This window comes from Dermacentor variabilis, chromosome 8 (assembly GCF_050947875.1).
Source record: "Dermacentor variabilis isolate Ectoservices chromosome 8, ASM5094787v1, whole genome shotgun sequence".
Taxonomy (NCBI): Eukaryota; Metazoa; Arthropoda; class Arachnida; order Ixodida; family Ixodidae; genus Dermacentor; species Dermacentor variabilis.
This window is the reverse complement of record NC_134575.1, coordinates 165,301,390-165,315,510: the sequence shown is the minus strand read 5'-3', so window position 1 is coordinate 165,315,510 and position 14,121 is coordinate 165,301,390. Positions and strand designations below refer to the sequence as shown.

The 14,121-nt window shown below is 41.0% G+C and overlaps 1 long non-coding RNA gene across 1 annotated transcript in view; it reads right to left on the bottom strand.

Annotated features, from left to right (window-relative positions):
* The window catches only part of LOC142591661 (uncharacterized), a 62,116-nt gene extending 49,887 nt beyond the window's left edge, over positions 1-12,229 (bottom strand). The window contains exon 1 of the long non-coding RNA XR_012830481.1: positions 12,059-12,229. This is a non-coding gene — a long non-coding RNA (uncharacterized LOC142591661). The remainder of the gene's footprint in view (positions 1-12,058) is intronic.
* Positions 12,230-14,121: the final 1,892 nt, after the last annotated feature.

Below are 14,121 nucleotides of genomic sequence, written 5' to 3'. Positions count from 1 at the left end.
TGTTGTATTGTTTTTATGGAAACTTATTTTAGTAGCTGGGGATGTAGAGGAGAATCCAGGCCCCGAGTTATCCAAATTGCCAAGCAACTAAAAGATATTGCAACCGATATAAAAGATATCAAAGAACATCGGCTAACCGAAATTGAAAAGAAGATAGACGCCCTCTCCGAACTTGAAGAAAAGGTAAACTCATACAAAAAGAACATATCGCAGTTGGAAAAAGCTTTTAAGATTAGAAAACAGGGTTGATGATTTAGAAAACCAAAGCAGAAGATCAAATCTTATTGTTTACGGACTTCCCGAGGATGAGGGCGAAAACAGCTCTACATTGGAACACAGTGTCAATCAAACAATCATCAAGGAAATCCTTGGGTTGGAGCCAGTTGCCATCGAACGAATACATCGCTTAGGCAGGCCGAATAAAGATAAAAACAGACCAATCATCTTAAAGCTACTTGACTCAAGTAACAAGCCAGCGATACTGAAAAAAGGCTATAAATTCAAGAACATTAAGTACTCTATAGGTGAAGACTTCAGTCGTAGAGTGAGGGAAAAGTGAAGAAAACTCTGGGAAAGCACTAAATCAAACAGTGAGAAAGGTGAAAAAGTATGCCTATTCTTTGATAAACTGCACATAAACGACAGCGTGTTTGTCTGGGATGACGAAAAAAATATGGGAGTCGCAGTTCAGAAAAATGCCGAAAGAAGTCGACCAGTAACTCGAAGCCACAAACATTCACAGAAATAACACTGCTAAATGTGAACGCGAGAAGTATTGTAAATAAAACTGAAGCATTAGAAAAAACCTGTTACTCGAGCACAGCCCTGACGTTGTTGCTATTACTGAAACATGGCTTTCACCAGAAATATACAGCCACGAGATAGCAACCCCAAATTACTCAGTTATCCGTAAAGATCGACCAACTCGAGGCGATGGCGTAGCTCTGCTTATTAAGAAGTCCTTACCCTTTGTATTGATACCCGTCGTTCGAAATGTGGAGGCTGTGTTCTGAAGGATTATGTGTGATGATTTTGCTATACTTACTGATTGCTTTTACAGAAGTCGTCTTTCTGGTCACGAAAGTATTACTGTACAGGAGTTTGTGCAGAAGCATGCTAGCAACCGAGTTATTCTTATGAGAGACTTCAATTTACCTGATATTGACTGGAATACTATGCACCACACTTCACTCTCATCAAATTTGCTTATTCATTTGATGCTAAATTTCGGGCTTTATAAAGTTGTAACCTCTCCTACGCGAACACAAGGAACAAGCGATAGCATCCCAGATTTAATATTGATTAGTGACAACTTCTCCCTTGATCTACTGAACACGGAGATCATAAACGGTATCTCAGACCACAACATACCAAAATGCCAGCTGCCCCTCGGATGCACTGCACCAGCCAAAACTACTGAAATTATTGTCCCTAATTTTGAAAAAGCAGATGATTCCTCTATACTAACCTATTTAGCGCATGAATACCAAGAATTTTACGAAACTCCAAATGATAGTTCTGTTCACGTCAATGATCTCTCGCTTCATATCAAGCGTATAGTATCGCACTGCATGCGTCATTACATCCAGAAAAAAAGTAAAAAATCAAACAAAAAAATCCTTGGATAACACGCGATACAATTCACGTCAAGCGCAGAATAAAACGCTTGCGCCGTAAGATGAAAAAGAACGGCGCAAGTTCACAAACAAATTCGCAACTCTCCCGCGCTGCCGACGAACTCAAGTTAAAAACCAAGCTTGCAAAGCATGTATATTTCAATGAAACATTGCCTAACTTTATCAATCACAACCCTAATCGTTTTTGGAAGTTTTTTTCGAGCACGCCCCGCAGAGACAATAGATCGTCCACGCGACGAAAAACTGGCACTCGCTGATAAACTTAACCAACACTTTCAATCAGTCTTTACTAAAGATAACGACACAATTCCGTATTTGCCACCGCCATCATTCCACACTATTGACACATTAACAATAAACGACTCCGGAATATTTGAGCAGTTACTTGAGTTAGACGTGAAGAAATCAAACGGTCCCGATAACATTCCCAACGAGTTCTTGAAAAGATATGCTGAATGCAACAGCAAATATCTTGGCCTTATTTTCCGGAAGTCACTTTCGACGTCAGACCTACCTGAAAATTGTAATATTGCAAAAATTGTACCGCTTCATAGGTCAGGCGATACTAACCTGCCATCTAACTACAGACCAATTTCGCTTACCAGTAAATCATCCAAAATTTTGGAACGCATTATTCTCAAACACTTAACCACACATTTCGAAGAACATATTCTAGTAGATGTTCAACACGGTTTTAGAAGAGGCTTATCGACAGTCACTCAGCTAACAGAGGTCATACACGATCTTGCTTTAAGTATTAATAATCATAATCAAACTGACCTACTTTCACTAGATTTCAGTAAAGCGTTTGATTCTGTGTGCCATACTAAACTAACTGCAAAAATTACAGATGAAATTGGCAATGGACCCATTACTGCAAGAATAAAAAACTCTTTATCTCACCGATCACAATTTGTCGTCATCGAAAACATCCCATCTGTTCCGGTGTCTGTCACATCAGGGATCCCACAGGGCTCAGTAATAGGTCCGCTGTTATTTTTACTTTTTATCAATGACACTACAAATAACATTGATTTTAAAATGAAACTGTTCGCAGACGACTGTATAATATACAGAGAAATACGTAATCACCAGGATCAAGTTATGCTCAATAATGCACTAGCAAAAATAACTGAATGGTGTGATAACTGGCAAATGACCATTAATACAAACAAAACGGTTTGCATGACAGTGACGAAAAAAAAGTACCCATCGCTTTTCCCCTACACACTTAACGGCAGCCTCGTAACTGGAGTCCAACAGCATAAGTATCTTAGTTTAACAATAAAGTCCAACCTTAACTGGACACCACATATTAACAACAGTACTTCTTGTGCATTACGAAAACTTTTCTTTCACAAAAGGTGTCTGTGGTTGGCACCAACTACCGTCAAACCTTTAACTTACATCACATTTGTGAAACCTGTCCTTGAGTATGCTAGTGTCTTCTGGTTCCCGTACACTAAAACAAATATATCTAAACTGGAGAGGATCCAGAGAAAGGCAATTAGATTTATCCACCGAAAATACCGGCGCAGTGATTCCCCTACTTTTCTTCTAACACAGTCAGGGCTTGCAAATTTGGCTGTACGAGCAAAACGAGCTCGTCTAAAATTTCTGCATCAAATATTACACAGCCGACTAAAAATAAATGCCTCTGCATACGTTACCTTTTCTATATCCCGCATACTTCTTCATAATCATGCATATACACTAAACGAGTTTTTTGTAACAACGATACTTTTCAGTATTCCTTTTTCCTTTTTCCCCTGTGTTGTTCGCGAGTGGAATAACCTAGATGCATCTGCAACTAACCCAGTTTCGCGGTTTGATTTTGTTAAGTTATTAGAAGATGAAATAAGTAGTTAGGAAAGAATAGTTCTTATGCATATATAATCGTCAGAACTCCAATTTTCTGAACTCTTGCTAAACATTGACCTCCTTTGTTTCTTTCTTTATTTTTATAACATTGTAATAATCCTTACGTACATGTAACTTGAAGTGTACTATTTCTGTGAGCTGCTCTTGTTATTCATAATATTAGGGTTATAAAATTGAGCATTGAACATGTTTGATGTATTCCATTTACATGTTTTCATGATCTTACCATTCGGTATATAAAACATGAATTGTATGTACAATCATATGCCCACCTCCTATGGTCTCGATATGAGACTGGCAGTATTGTCAATAAAGTGAAATGAAATACAAATGAGATAGTTCAAGTGGCTGAGGAGTTCTATAAACATATATACAGCACCAGTGGCACCCACGACGAAAATTGAAGAGAGAATAGTGTAGAGGAATTTGACATCGCACAAGTAACGCCGGAAGAAGTAAAGAAAGCCTTGAAAGCTGTGCAAAGGGAGAAGGCAGCTGGCAAGGATCAGGTAACAGGAGATTTGTTGGAGGATGCTAGGCAGACTGTTCTAGAAAAACTGGCCACCCTGTATACGCAATGCCTCATGACCTCGAGCGTACCGGAATCTTGGAAGAACGCCAACATAACCTTAATCCATTATAAAGGTTACGCCAAAGACTTTAAAAATTATAGACCGATCAGCTTACTGTCCATTGCCTACAAAGTATCGAACTGACGAAGTATTCCGGAAGAAGAAAATTCCGGTATGACTGCAAGGAGATTGCGGCACTTGCCGTGACCGCTTGTGGGATTGCACGACGCTGTGGGCGAGCAGGCTTGGCATCCAAATGGAAGTGGCGGCAATGGGGTGATTATCGCAAGCACGACCTCCAGGACAAAAAAAAAAGGCAGCCTTTCAGCCATGTTGTTGTAGCTAGTCCCATGCCCACTCAAACATAAGTGCACTCAAGCACAGATTCTAAAGCTGGTCATCGTTGAGAAATGCTTGATCTCTTGCCAAACTGTTGAACATTATCTTTTTTTTCTCCACACTGTTTCAAACCCAGCTTATACGCTTTCTCGATTAAGGTGCTCAACCATCTGATGTATTATTTATCATCAGTAGCGTAGATTCACAAGTAATTGTGATTCAGGCACACTGGAATCCGTACACATAATGCTGGAATTGAAGAAATGTTCATACAGTAGCAGCAGAAACAGGTGTCGTGTTTGTTTGCCCTTAGGGCAGTGTTAGCCGACTGTATGCTCTGAATTTACTGTCATATATCTAGCTTGTCATAGTTTAACATCGTCGTCTTGTTAAAGCTATTGTTACTATTCCAGGTCGTTTCGATAGCCTTTTTTATTGATACAAACACAAATAATGCTTAACATATTCAGTCGCAAGAATAGCAAGAACAATTCTTTTGCCTTTAGAAAAGGGTGTTTTGCTACGCATATGTAGCATCAAATGAACAACAGCTGCCTGCTCAATTGATGATTGGAGAAGCGTGAATTTGGCCGCAGGAAACTTGAATTTTATGTAATGTACGATAGCTATTTTTATTGTATTGCCCCTATAAACGCATGCCTGATTACATTCGTTTAAGAATATTCTACAATAGTGTATTCAAGGTGGGACAGCAGTGCCCCTACGCACACTGCAACTGTAATGACTTAGTAGTTTAACTGCAAAAAATTTGCTTATTCAACGATAGCGTAGCGTGACAGCGGTGGCAAGTTAAGGTCTGCCCAAAGTCCAAAACAAAACATGCCAAAATGACAAGTTTACACGCAGCGCAAGCGCATTTCCTAATGTGTGTCCACCTACGTATATTTATTTGATTGCATATTGTGAACTGCAGCTTACACATAGCAGATGAAACGTAAATAGGCACATCACGTCAACTGCATCATTTTTACACTCGGGGGAAGTCACCAAGCCGAAAGTCAAGCGTCTGTCAAACACAGAAGAATGGAGTGCACGTTGGCGTTGCTGATATAGAATTATATTTTTACGCTTTTACCTCAACGTCAACCAAATTGGCCCGTCCGCAAACACGATGGCGCACAACAGTGAAATCTAGAAGAGGCATTGTTTATCCAGAGAGCGAAAGATGCGTTTTTCATGTACTCTTATATGCCGCCTTCTAAGGCACATTTTCTTTTTCTAAAAGAGTGAGCCTAAAACGCTGTTTTAATATAAATGCTTTATACCCAGCTCGACATTGATTACATTGCTGTCACTGCAGGCCTTCTAGACAACAGTACAAAAAGTTGGCTCAAATGTATGCCGAGATTTATCGACGTTCGGCGCAACGAAAAAAACCAGAAAAGCGCGGACATGCATTCTCTTCCAAAATGTAGGATCGATTTTTTCTTCGTACGAGGAGGGGTAAACATGGAAAGGTCAAAGAACCTAAATGCAATTTTTCACCGGTAAGTGAACAGAAGCCAGAAGCGTCGCCCCCGTTGTGCGCCCCGTACGGACTCAACGCTTGCCTCTTATATCTGTTCACGCTTACGACACACACGTGCAGAGCTGGTGTACTTTTTTTATGCAATTATATGTGAAGACGCGCTCTTTTAGCGTGTGCGAGCTCTTTAAATGTCTTCGCACCTCTACTTATGTCTCTACTGCTATTTCTTGACAAACGAGATCTGCGACAAGCTGTGCTCTTTGCCGCGTGACATCTCCTGTGCGAGGGGACTCTACTCTTGTCTTGTTTCCAGCTCCGCTTTCAACCGCTAGTCTAAAGAAATTGGATGTGTCGCTTTCAATGATGCAGCCGGAGTCGATGGAAACATGCACAAAGGTTTAAAAAAGGCACTTCCTTATGCGAGTGCCTGTGAAAATAAAGTGTGTTTATTACTATGACAACCACAACAACTCACTTCATCTAACCCTCAAGACTTGATCATCGTTACCAAACCTAACTTAGTAAATTCTTTAACTTCCTTCACCAGAGTATGCGATAAGTGTTTCTTGCATTTTTTGTAAGAAGACGTCATTAAACAAGATGTAATTTTAAAAGATGTAATTACATGTAAGAAAATCAATATAATATTTATCAGAAATTAGGCGAGCGGCGATCCCACTGCAAATAACAATAAGCTTGCAGTATTCGCTGACCACTGTATAGCAGAAGATTTCAGCCATACGTGGAAGAGAATTAGGAGTTGTTTATAAGCAGAGCCAGGTCAGTTGTCGCTAAATATGTGCAAATGCGTAGATTTTCCGGAAAGAAAAACTCTCCTTGGTTTTCCACGACATTATAAAGAGTGTCAAACAAGAAGAAACGTCTTTTCTGTTTTTCAAAACGCACTCAAACATCTACTGGTGGGAGCGATTATTAAGGCGAAACCTTAGATGGCTCATAGGTCCAAAAGTCCGACGATCATCAGGCATTACGGCACCACACTTCAAGCGCATGCGCCAGTAAGCCATCAATTTCTTTATCACTAAAATATCTCCATTATCTGTGTTCGCATTGAACGGACATCCTTCTGAATAATCAATGTGGCAACAAAAGTGTCTGCGTGTAGTTCTCCCGGTTTTGTTCATATTTCCGGAGGAATGTGCTCGTGCTTATGGCGTTTGGAGGAGTATAAGTATGCTTACATGAACTGGAAATACATGTCTTGTTGAAAGTTAGCGCTGTGTGTTTGTCTAACTTGCCTTTGCGCGCCTCATTCCACCTGGGCTACAAAAGAAAAGACGGCACCATATTGTCACGTTGTAGTGACGATGAAGAAAACCGTCTCAAAATTCTGAAAGACGACGGTCTCTTTTTATTGAGTGAACCTATGCCAACAAAAGCATGCTACTCGGAACTCGGAACAATAGCGGGGAACGCAGTCGGCGACCCTCGAAATCTTGTATGCTGGGCAAGTGCATCAGCTTCTATACATGAGTCATCGGAGTTTCTGCAGCAATCGCTGGTGCCCTCGTGTCTTCCAGAAAGTACTACAAAATTCTAGGCGCGCATACAATCAGATTACGTAAGCGTTTGTGACAACAGACAGCGATAGAACCATGGACAACATTCCAGTAAGGGCCAGTTATGAAGACGCATCTTGCACTGAGCGGAAACTTTAAGTTGTTAGTGGGTCAGATGCAGTCCCCGCCTACAGGATAAATTAGTACACGTGTCAATAGACAGGGTGCCTCAGCTAACTTCAGCCTGAGTTCAAAATATCCACATGCAACGTAGCTGGGCAGAACAAAAGTAATGTTGGTTGTCGTCGCTTGGAAATACCCATATTATTTTTAATTTGGCATAATTGAAAAAAATAGTCTTAATTATTTATTCAACTTCTGAAGTGATATTATTATATGAAGAGTGTGAGGGAATTGTAGAGCGACATGTAATACTCCCTCTACACCTTTCTGTTCCTCAGTACGGGCTACATAAAATTGTTTTTCCGAGAGTGAAGGAAGTCCACGAATACACGCTAAGTGTCTCGAATGGCCAGTCGCAGACAAATTTTTGTTTATTCGCGGACTTCTTTCATGCTCGCAAAAACACTTTTATGTAGCACGTATTCAGCAACAAAAACCTGCCTCGGGAGTTTTTCATGTGGCACAATTTTGTCGTTGACACTTTTAGTCTGATTATGTTATTTCATAAGTTGTTCAATAAATACTAGTTTTCTATTTAGGCGGAATTAAAAAAAAGAGCATTGTGGGCAGCTGCAAGTGACGACAAACATTACATTTGTTCTGCTCAGCCACGTGGCATGGCAGTTGTATATTTTTTGTCTGCTTAAAATTAGCGGGGCACCCTGTACACAAGCCTATGCAGCTACCACCGTCGATTTAGGTGTTAAAGAATTTCGTTCATTGAACCCTCGTATGTGTGCTAATCGTTTTCAGAGGCTTGTCACGACCATTTTAACGCGCCATTAATTATGCAGAGCCAGTGGTGATATCCTGGCGACTGTAAAAAAGAATAAGAGAAAACAAGTGACGGGAAGTAAGAACAAATTGAATGAGAATGTCAAAGTAATTTGCTGCATGTCTCGTCGGCCCGCACCGTTCCGCCTTCGTCCTCTTCAGCGTATGCTAAACTGACTGTCACCTATTTTTAGTGGGCTGCATGTTTATGGTACCACGTTATAAAAAAGCAAAGGGCGTTTTTTTAAATACTTATCTGCCGACATCACTTTGTCCTAGCGTATCCAAATTTTGGAGCACTGCTCAAATAAAAAAGGAAACGTATCTCTTACAGACAGCGATAGTAAAACCATGATCATACCAGAATGTTGCATCGTCCTAAATTATACCTTTGCAAAATAATTTCCTGACTGCTAGGTTGATATTTCCCGTAAATGCGCTAAAATGGTTACTTCCTATGGATCAGCTTGTTGTCAATTTTGCGGGGATTCAGCGTATTATCGCCTTCCTGTGGTATCGACAAAATGGAATCGACATTTTTTTAGGAATACTGCTATCTACTGCTCCATATCTTTTATGCACCTTTGAACACAACCTATAGAGTGTTCGAATTGTCTGACAGATTAGAAGATAGGAGAGGTGGTCCGTCTGTCGAAATCAAGTAGCCCTCATGCTCCTCTCAAAAACAAACCCATTTCACTGGATAGCGTACATTGTAAAACCGCTGATCACGTAGTATTTTGCAAACTCGTTTCATTTCTAGAATCCAACTCTTCCTTCACTTCCTATCAGCACAAGTCTCGCAACGATTACTCTTCCGAAACGCAGCTGATATCGTTTATCCTAAATATTTCTTCCTCTTTATTTAAGGCCAAATTAGTCACTGCATTTTTTGTACATTTTGCAAAAGCGTTTGACACGTTGTCTTGTCATTTACTGCTTCTTACACTTGGTACTTTCAATGCTGACTGTATTCTCCTGAAACGGATGGAATGTTTTCTTATCAACAGCGGCCAGTCTGTAACAGCCAATAATACTGCATCCCCGCACTCTGTTCAAGTCAGGTTTTCTTCAAAGCTCCTTCTTGGGACCATTCCTATTCCGAATTTATATTAATAGTAGGTAATTAATAGTTGTATTGAGTTTTTTGCCGACGATTGCCTTCTGTAGCGTGAAATAAATAATCGGCCTGATAACTTTATTCTTCCGGCTGATCTAGATAACCTCTAGCTGTCGTTCACAACGGTTAAAGTTTTTAAGTGCCACAAAATGCTAAATTATGGCTGGCTCACGTCGCTCAAACTCAACGACTCTTTTCGGATCCATTATCCATGAAACCAACCTTGAGCTCCGGACTTCCTACAAAGATCTCGGAATCCAGCTAAAGAATAACCCTTCGCGGCATGCACACACTGAACACATCATCAACAAAGAAAACATTTCCCTTGGCTACATACGCAGGGATTATTCAAAATAATAATAATAATAATAACAACATACTATACAAAACACTAATCAGACACAAGCTACAGTATGCGTCATCAGTTGGTGAGCCCGGTCAAGAAGCCCCCCCCCCCCCATCCTTTAGCAGATAACATTGAAACATTGAGCCAGTTCAGAACAGGTCAGCACGTTTCATCCTTGCAAATATTCCGGGGCAGCTAGCATTTCTTTCACGAAATAAGACCGTGGACTTATTAATTTGGAGCTTCCAAGGAAGATTTCCATCTCTGCCTCTTCCATAAAATCCTTTACCAGAACAGCTGAGTTAAACAATAATTAATTTCAGAACATTCGTGCATGTCGTCGCATCTTTATCAAGTCTTTAATTTTTTTCATTACGTTCTGTCGCACAAATGTTTTCCCAGATTCTTTTCTGCCAAAGACCAGTGCCGAGTGCAACCACCTTCCCCACTCTGTTGCCTGCATCGAGGACGTATAATCATTGAAGACTGCAAAAACTGAATATATCTTTATTTTACCGTTCTAAATACTACTAACTGTTTGAACTTGCTGTAACATTATTGTTTGTTATATCCACCCCTCTTGGACGTCTTTATGTGCTCTGAGGCTATTGTAAATAAATAATTATAAAGGTCAATAAAGTCGAAGTATTGCCCCAAAGTTGAGGCATCAATTGCGATAGCAGTTAGTAGACAGCTGTGCGAAGCGAGAATAGTATATTTATGGGCCGAATATATTTGTAAACATTCGCTAAATAAATTAACAAGCATGGCTTCGTGCGCGCACAAGCAAAGGCAAACACGTCCTACTGGATAACGGCGCAAACTCGCTGTCAACACGCTGCCGTGAGGAAGCACCGCAGCAGCAGCGAGCAAAGTGACCTTCCTGCTGCCTCTCGCTCCAACGCGGACAAACCGGCGAAAACACACCACGTACGAAGCTACAAGCCCTCGGTGCACCTACAGCGGGTATTACTACAGCAAATTGCCGCGCGACTTGCCACTCGAGGCAATTAGCGTGTATTCACGGGCTACTTTCAAGGTTGAAATAACATTTTTATGCAGCACGTGTTGAGGAACAGAAAGCTGTATTGGGAGTTCATCTTGTTGCGCTACAAATTTCTCATTGACACTTTTCATCTAAATTTATTATTTGAGAATTTGATTTAAAAATTAACAGTATTTTTGCTTTAAGGCGAAATACAAAAAAAATAATTTGGGTCTCATAAGTGATGACAAACATGATTATTTAGCTCAGTCCATCTGCGTGGCATTTGCATATTTTAAATCTTGGTGCATAATAGTTATGACACCTGTATATGCAGTGTGATGGGTTAAAGGTAGATTATTAGTAAAGGCTAGTAACTCAGTTCCACAGAAAAATAACTTCAAGAACTCATGTTTGGTTCTCGTCAACAAATTATTGCTATGAAAAATTTGGATTTACGAGGCCCACCCATTGTGTGGTGACTACGGAATAATTTTGACCCCCTGAGGTTCTCTAAGGTACGTCTTAATAGAGTAAACGGGCCTTTTTGGATTTTGCTGCAATTTAAATACGGCCGCCGTGGTTGAGATTTCATTCTGCGGCCTCCTGTTTAGCAACTCAAAAACATAGCCACATTGCAACCACGCGCTTGCGTCATGGCGGAGGCGGCTTGGCCATGACGCTAACCAGGACCCTGTTCTGCGTACTGCTGGGCATTTTCGAGTAGGGCGCATCAAGAGCCCCGAGTAGCTACACATTCTGCGAAAATATTGGTATCGTCAGCGTTTATCCACTTCGTCCGGAATACCCCACCGGACAGATTCCGCAGTGGTCACCCACTGGCGACCTAGCTCTGCTAGTGACACCACTTGGCAATCGCGGCGTTACGTCATTAGGGGACAACGCTTTCAAAAAACACCTCCCCGATTCGTCTTCTGTGGCCACGGCGGATGCGCCTTGGCCATGACGTGAAACTAGACTCTGTTCTGCGTACTGCAGGGCATTTTCAATTTCAGCGCATCAGCAGCAACGAGCTGCTACACATGCTGGGCAAATAATGGTATCGTCGGCGTTTATCAACATCCTCCGGATTACTCCGCCGGCCACACTCAACAATGGTCACTCCCGGGCGACCTAGCTCTGCTAGCGAAACCACTTGGCAATCATGGCGTGACGTTTTCTGGGAACACCGCTATAAAAGAAGAACCTTACCGATTAAGCTTCCGTTGGCACGGTGGACGAGACTTGGCCATGACGCTAACAAATACTCTGTTCTGCGTGCTACAGGTGAATTCTCAGAGTAGTTCATTACGAAGCCACTGTTTTGGCATTATTGTCCTGCGGTGCCCCGGAAGTGCCTCGACCTTGCCTATGAATGTCTTTTTTTATACAAGTTGCTGCTCTTCGGGGACGTTGAAACAAATTCAGGTGCCACGCAGAAAGAAATGTTTGAACTGTTGCTTGAAGGTCAAACTGTAATCCGCAACAATATTTCAGAAACGAAACAACTACGTGACGTCGACACGTTGACAAGTGACCTTCAACAGATGTTCGCTCGAACTGACAAAAGGTTGTCTGGGCCTTCTCTGGCTCAAGATGATAAGGTAAAACTACCGTAACTAAAGCCTAGAATACACTTTATTAGCTTTCCGACAAAAAAAACTAATTACCTGGAAGACAAAAACAGGTGATTAAACATAATTATTCCTCGTATTTCTGAATGCCCCGAGGAAACGGAAGCGAATCGAAAGGGCAACGTTGTTACAGAAATTGTGAGGGATAAATTAAATGTACCATGCGAATCTATCGGCCGCATTCACAGGCGTGGCCGTCAGGGCAGAAAACGCCCGGTCATCATCTATCTGCAAATTTCTAACAAAAACAAGCTGATATTCGAAAACTGCATCAAGCTTAAAAGATGAGGCATGTTTATTCAAAATGACTACTCGCAGGCGATACCGAAGAAAGGAAAGCTTTTGCTGGAAAATGCGATAGCTGATAAACTGCACGGTAAAGAGTACACTTACTACATGACCAACTAACCATTGATCAAGATATTTTCTTCTGGCATGAGGCAAGAAACATGTGTGTCAAGATAGTGAACCAACATTCCCAGGAACCAAAGACATGACACCCCTGCAAATAATGTTACAACCACTTAAATCCGCTAAAACGCTCGTAGCATAATCAACAACACAGAACCTCTTCAGATTGCCCTTCTAGATTAAGCCGCACATATAGCCGTTATAATTTGGCGCGGTTGCGGACTGAAATAGGCGACGAGAATGTTTTCCCACATAGTTATCATGTTTTCCCTAAGGATTGGCTTTCCAGGGGAGGTGACGTGGCAGTCTTTATTAAAACCACGTAGATGGAAGACATTCCCGACCTCGAATGTTTATGCATAAAAATGTCGGGATAACTAAAAACCTCGCCATAAGTTTTTTACTGTGTGCCATACATAGACTTCCTGTTTCCGATTCTGAGTATTAAGTCAAGGTGGAAAAGCACGTGTCAGAATTGCAGAGAAACAAACTGCTACTTATAAGGGGCCTTAACTTGTCAGGAGTAAATGGGAGCGCCTTGAATCACTTTCCCACAACAGCAATCATTTAAACAGTATACTTAACATATCATAACCCATGACGTATTCCATACAGTTCAGGAATCAACACGCGCGCGAGGAAATTCCTACTTTATATTGGATTTGGTATTTTTTTACCTAGACTGTTACTTGGATGCACTATTCAAGTTGTGGAAGGAATTTCTGATCACTTGCTTGTCAGTGTTTGCTTCTACACTGCTGCTTTTGTCAAATCGAAAAACCCTGTAAAACGTTCTTTCAAAGACAACTCCCGTGCCGACGAAGCACCCATTATAGAATATTTGAAAACATGCCTTAATGATTTTGCTGACAATGATGTTAACATACTTCAGGACCGTTTCAAATATATTTTGTCATTACTACATAGATAAGTTTATGCCGAGCAAACGAAAGCTAATTCGCGGACAGGCGCCGTGAATGACACATTAACTAATCCACCTGAAGCGAAATATAAAACGTTAAAGGAACGGTGCATGTATATTGGTCCTCTAAATGAACTAAACAAAAACTTGAACAGGCCGTTTGCTGTTCGAAAGAATACTACATTAATACTGTGCTGCCGAATTTCATTCCTTTTAATAAAGAAGGAAGACATTGTTTGCATTGTGTTTTCATCCTTTGGAATCGGCACTTACCGATTAACCCATCACCCTATCTATCCTGTTTAACA